General features: G+C 32.4%; 1 long non-coding RNA gene across 1 annotated transcript; it reads left to right on the top strand.

Moving 5' to 3' along the window:
• The first annotated feature begins 3,992 nt into the window (after positions 1 to 3,992).
• On the top strand, positions 3,993 to 6,426 carry LOC134251770 (uncharacterized). Its single transcript, XR_009988815.1, has 2 exons — positions 3,993 to 4,170; positions 6,034 to 6,426. It is a non-coding gene; the product is annotated as an uncharacterized LOC134251770 (long non-coding RNA).
• The last annotated feature ends 262 nt before the right edge of the window (positions 6,427 to 6,688 follow it).

Genomic DNA, 6,688 nt, shown 5'->3' with positions numbered 1-6,688 from the left:
TGATTTGAAAGTCTCACTTTATGAAGCTGTTGGCTAATTGAAACCAAGACTTGCAAAAATTAATTCCCTCAAGATGGTTAACCTGATTAAGTGTCGATGCCACAGACTCGAACACATCTGTTTTATATTTGGAAATTTAACTAGAAACGACTTTATTATAAGGCTATAAACAAAGCTTTATGATAAACGGGATGACTTTACATGTACCTTGTCAATAGTCAACTGCCTTACTAATACAACAGTACATACTGCCCTTACTAACATAATTCATTCAATCAAATAAAATTCGCATCATGTTGCAGATTTTATATGATAAAATGAAATGTATGTCAGAAAGAACAATACCAAATTATCACTTGCATACGTGGTTTTTATTTCTCATGATTAGTTGATTTCATGTGCAAATGCATGGTCTCTTATTGAACAATACTTAAAAAGAGGTAAGTTAAAGACAAAAATTAAGTTGAAAGAAAAGAAATATCAGCAGTCTCGTTTAAGGATTTCCATCCCTAATGGGACCCCATTCTCTACCCTTAAATGTCTGTCAAGTACATAATACTCTGATATTATATTAAAGCATTTTGTTATGGAAAAGGATTGTCCGTGAGAAAGTTTAAAAATGTCATTAATTAAGCAGTAGTTAATTAACAAAGATTGCATTGAAGTCTATGGGGAAAAGCGTTTTTTCAAAATAAAAATTCAAATAATTTGAATATCAATAAATCCTGCGGTGGAAAGATGCATTGAAATATTAACAAGAGGCCCATGGGCCTTATAGGTCACCTGAGCATTATTCAACAACTTTCCAGTGATTGAATTTGATCCATAGGCAGGGTAGGGGAAAAAAATGCAATTCAACTAATCAGTAATATTAAGCAATAATCAGTAGTGCCACTACCACACATGAACCCCTTACTCTTAGGCATAGATCCTCACATTGCACTATTTTTGGAAAGGCATCCTTGCTTTTCAAAAATATTTGATTAATACCAAGGAGCACATTAGAAACAATTCATTCATTTTCAGTATATAAGTACAGCCCCCCCCCCCCCCCTCTTGAAATTTACAATTCTTGAAGATTAGGGATTACTCATAACTATATAGGTAGTTCATCTGCTTAAAACCTAGGAGCAAAGAAGAAAATATTCAAAGATTTAACTTAAGGTTTTTCACTATACATGTATAATCAATACAGCCCCACCCAAACGCCAGAATCCTGGGGCCATAGAATTCACAATTTGGTAGAGGCACTCTTGCTCATCATAACTATGTACTTAGTTAAATTATATAAAATCTGGGAGCAGAGAAGAAGATTTTCAAAGAATTCATTTATTTTCACTATATAATCAATAGAGCCCCGCCTTAACACCAGAACCCCTGATCCTGGGGCCATAAAATTCACAATTTAGGTAGAGGCACTCTTGCTCATCATAACTATGTACTTAGTTAAATTATATAAAATCTAGGAGCAGAGAAGAAGATTTTCAAAGAATTCATGTATTTTCACTATATAATCAATACAGCCCCACCCTAACACCAGAACCACTGACCCTGGGGCCATAAAATTCACAAAGGTAGAGGCACTCTTGTTCATCATAACTATATACTTAGTTAGTTTTTTCAATGCCCAGGATTAAAGAAGAAGATTTTCGAAGAATTCATGTCTTTTCTCTTTATAATAAATAGAGCCCCACCCTAACACCAGAACCCCTGACCCTGGGGCCATAAAATTCACAATTTTGGTAGAGGCACTCTTGCTCATTATAACTATGTACTTAGTTAGTTTATTTAATATTCAGGAGCAGAGAAAAAGATTTTCAAAGAAATAATGCATTTTCATTATATACTTATTAGCCCTGCCCTAGCACAAGAACCCCTGACCCCAGGGCCATGAATTTCACAATTTTGATAGAGGACTCAATGCTGATTACAATCATGCAAACAGTTTGACTGCTTGATGTCCAGGAGTTAAGAAGAAGATTTTTAAAGATTTTATTAATTTTAGTGGTTTTGGCCCCACCCCCCAGGCCCCAGGGGGGTAGGGATAATGAAATTCACAATTTTTGTTCCCCTTTACCCATAGATGCTTTGTGCCAAATTTGGTTGCAATTGGTTCAGTGGTTGCAGAGAAGAAGCTAAAAATGTTCAAAAGTTTACGACCGATTGACGACGAACGACGTACGACGAACGACGGACGACGACGGACAAATACGCTATGTTATATTTTACTTGGACTCTTGGTGACTTCATATCAAATAAAAATGACGTAATTTTTTCTCTTGTCCATGTATTATGACGTCATGAATTTCGTCATTTATCTCAAATCTAGAAAATTTCTTTATAAATGACCAAAATTTTAAACTGTTTTTAAATATTTTGCATAGCCCCTAACCTCTAATCTAAAATGTTTAATTATATAATGAAAGAACTGTTTCAGAAGATTCTAATCCATGAAATTTTTTTGATCGCAGGGTGGGCTCATATTTTTAGCAAAAGTTGAAGATGCTCAATTTCCCCCATTTTCTTAAAAAATCAAGAACATGACAGTTTCACAACGCCTGTGTTTCCAAACTTGGACTCTCAGAGGAATTTTTTTTTTTATATAGGAAATGAAAGCAATGTCTCTACTTTATGCTGATATTCGAAATGGGACGTTAGGACTTGGTTGGATAAGTAGTATATTGACAGGGCCATTATATGGAGTAAGTGAACCTACCTCTTTTAACAGACCAGCTTATAAAAGCAGGAATCAATGCATTGACTTTTTGCATCTGACATAAAAATTTTAGCTGCAAAATTACCTTTTATTTTTAACAAATTAAATTCAGTCTTTCTTTAAATCATCACAAAATTAACAGATGTGTGCACATTTATCAGATAAGGAAAAATGTAGAACAGGACATTACTGTAACGTTCAGGTTTACTTATTGTATTTATTTATCTTTTAGTACAAAAATCATTTGGAGAAAAAACAACTCGATCTATAGACTATCAATAATCGTTAGAATGATCGAAAACCTTTGGAATGATTGTTGTGTTTACTTCCGATTTTGCTAGATTATCTAACGTTACACATGTTAAAAAGCAGTCAAAAACATGTATTTTTAAAACAATGCAAATAGCAAGCGATTTCCCAACAAAATAATCACCCTCTTCTTCCTAGGTTCCGCTCTCGAATGCAATGCTGACATCAGCCAAGCAAGTTATTAATAGCTGCGGGACTTTCCGATGTTTTCTGAAAATGCTGATGCATTGTAATGGATTTTTGACAATTTAGATTTTCAAAAACGATGATTTCCTCAAAACATTTTAGCAGTTATTATTCGTTCTTTCGATATAATAACTAAAAAAATATCATCACTTTTGGAAACAATTCAAACTATTCGAAGAAAAGGCAAAAACAAAACAATATTCGATTGAAGACGTATCCACGTTTTCGACAATGACATAAAAGAGTTGTGGATTTTTCGACATTCTAAAAATATAAAATTACGTAAGGTACAACATAAGAAAGAAAACCAATAATATAATCCAACATATAATCCCGGAATGCTATATAAATTTATGCAATGCAATAATAATCGATATAACCTCGAAAAAAATCATGCATGTCCATGCATTGAATGTACATTCAATCATTTACATGTATATATTAATAATATATAAATTTGAATTTATCTGTGTTCAAAAACTATCTTTATGTCAAAGGATTAACATGTTTGTACTGAATTAATGAACAAAATTAAACTGATAAGTTTTCGTCTTGATTACAATAAAATCAAGTTTATAAAGGGGAGGGGTGGGTTGGTGGTATATTTCCAAAATTTTTAAAGCACGAGGGCCCTTCATTCGATTTTTCAAATAATTTCAACGCGATTTAACACCCACCCACCCTGTTTCTCTAAGCGCCTCTGACTGAAACTGATCTTACTAGTATATTCGTACTACATATGGACGCTGTGTTTTAAACTCTCAAAATGAAGTCTGTGTACGCTGTCTGCTTAATATTTTATGATATCGATTTTTCGTCTCCTAACTGCTGAAAAGCAAGTATCCATTGATCGACAAAATACTGCGATGCGGTAAGCTGTCACAGTGATGGAATCAAAACAAATGGTTGCAGGACATCATCTTCGAAGTTGACACAATTAATTTTTCAAATGTAGTAAGGTAAGAAAACCATTTATTTTTACGTAAGAGTGTATTTTTTCTATGTACATTATTTTACATTTCAGACACAGAATATTGTATATTCAAATTAAGGAGATTCTAATAATTGTTTGTGGTATTTATAAAATCTTTTTTCCTCAGCTGTAGTGGAAATTCATGCAGACATACATTAATTGTAAATATTTATCAAAATTATGTTTTCTTATAATGAGATTGTATACAAAGATTGAAAGAATTTTGTTTAGATGTTTATACGTTATCTTTGTGGTCCATTGATTTCCTCGGAATGAGTTACAAAGCCAATCGATACAGAACAGAAAAGAAAGATGATTACACGATATATATATATATAGAGACTGAATTGATGCAGAACATCAAAAAGGCCGTGACAATGTTTTAAAATTAAGTACCGGTATTTGACAGCGACTACAAAGAAAATGTATTTCAAAGTAGAAATTTAAATGAAATTCGATCCTGCAGTTGCCGTATTCTCAAATATTTGTTACACAGGCACGTACGTAGGAACAAGGGGGGTGGGGGTGGGGGTGAACTTTTCTTCCAAACATAACAGTTACATGTACTATTGAAAATGTTTATAGAAGAGCTGCCCCCCCCCCACTTTTTTGATAGAGTACGTAGAGTGATAATTTATTTAAAGATTTATAGAATTGTACGCAGAAAATTTGGTACTGAAAAAATTGGTTTAGAAAAAAAAGTTGGTATCTAATTAACTAATTAAAAAAACATAGATAGTTAATATACAGTTTGGTAAATTAAAGTATAAGCATGTATGGATGAATACAAAATTTCCAAAAAAAAAAAAAATTATAGCAGCAACAGAAGGATGCATTTTATATATTGGCATTATTGGGGTGGATGAGTGGGTTGCACTTCCTTGTTATGCTTATGTGTTATAAGGGTTTCTAAATGACAAATTATTAATTATGAATATATTTTTATAATTGTTCTATTAATTACTTTTCGGTCTTGCCTGACATCTGTAGTTGAAAATTAATCGTTTTCATTTGATTTTTAGGAAAGGCATTTTTGCACATGCTACCAATATCTAATTCTTGACATCTCTTTCCTGTTTCACGATATCAATGTCGTTTACTCATACTTGTTATCAACTTTATGGTTAGATCTTAAGATCGTGTTCTTTGAATTTGTTATGCTTAGCTCTACCTAATTTCAGTGTTGTAAATTAATGTCATACATTTTCCCCCTGTTCATGCAATTTTATATCCTTAATTTAATTGGCTGGTCAGTACCAAAGTGGGCGGAGTTGTCAAAGATTAGATGTGAGTGTGTTTGTATGTGAGTAATTTTTTGGACAATTATTTGTAAAATACAGTTCGTTTCACTTTAAGGAAAATTTTTTGTAAAATTCAATGTGTTCCATCTACGAAATTTGTTCTAAAATGTATTTTTGTGAAATTCATATTTTTGGACTTACAATGAATCTTAAACTTTAAAAAACCCGACTTATCGATTGACAATTTATTACATCCTGTTGTTGCCTATTCAAAACAAACTTTAACCTTTCAACGGAAGTGAATTAGGACAACAGAACAGTATCTTAACTTTTATTAATTTGTTATGATAGATTAACAAATTGGTAATTTGTTATAAAAAAAAATAATCAGAATAATTTTTGTTTTATCAAGCATTATTTGTTATAACAAATTACTATTGGAAAATGTTGAAAATTAGAATTAATACGCTGATATCATGAATAGAGGGGAAAGGTCTATTTGTCGAAAATATACGAATTATATACTTTTGATGATATGGTTATTATTTTCAAAAATTGCAGGATTTGATGGAAACATTTTGTCAACTCTTTGTTTCTCTCTTTTTCAGATCTAAAAATAGCCATGGCTTTTCTTTGGGACACCGGAAGACAGAAACTGAGTGCTCTATTGGCAGTTCTGGTTGTCATAGAGATCTTTATCATCTGTGTTGTTGTTCGCTATGAGCACAAATCGGCAATTACGCATGCGCTACTGAGACAAGAAATGGAAGTTCGACGAGTCACGCCGCGAAGTATCGACGGAATATAAATACCTTAATTGTTCCTCTGCAATAAGAGATTTAAATTGTATCTGTGCAACGAATTTAGTTTGGGATCACAGATGGGAAACTATATTCACCCAATGGCATGCAGTATTACAACTTATATAGACAGGACGGACAAAATACTATGCACTTAAACTTAACTTGCAAAATTGATGATCAAATAAAACCCTGAATTTTAATTTTTTTTGGTGATTCAATTACGTTCTTCAAAAAGTTTGTTATAATCTAGTAAAACCTAGTAAAGTTGACAATTCTGTTATCTTAAGGAACCACTGTCTAGTCAGTAGAGTATGTCAGGACATTAACGATAGTTGGAAACTATTGTTGATGCCCCTGGCATATTCTCTGCTTACAAAACAGCGATTCCTGACATCTACATTTCAATGTGAAACAAATTGTAAATTTAGATTTTAAAAAAGTAGACTAATAGATATAAATT

Source organism: Saccostrea cucullata, unplaced genomic scaffold (assembly GCF_032062105.1).
Source record: "Saccostrea cucullata isolate Sc308-1 unplaced genomic scaffold, CSIRO_AGI_Scuc_v1 ctg1623, whole genome shotgun sequence".
NCBI lineage: Eukaryota > Metazoa > Mollusca > Bivalvia > Ostreida > Ostreidae > Saccostrea > Saccostrea cuccullata.
Note: the sequence above shows the minus strand (reverse complement) of the source record. Positions and strands in the feature narration are given on the sequence as shown.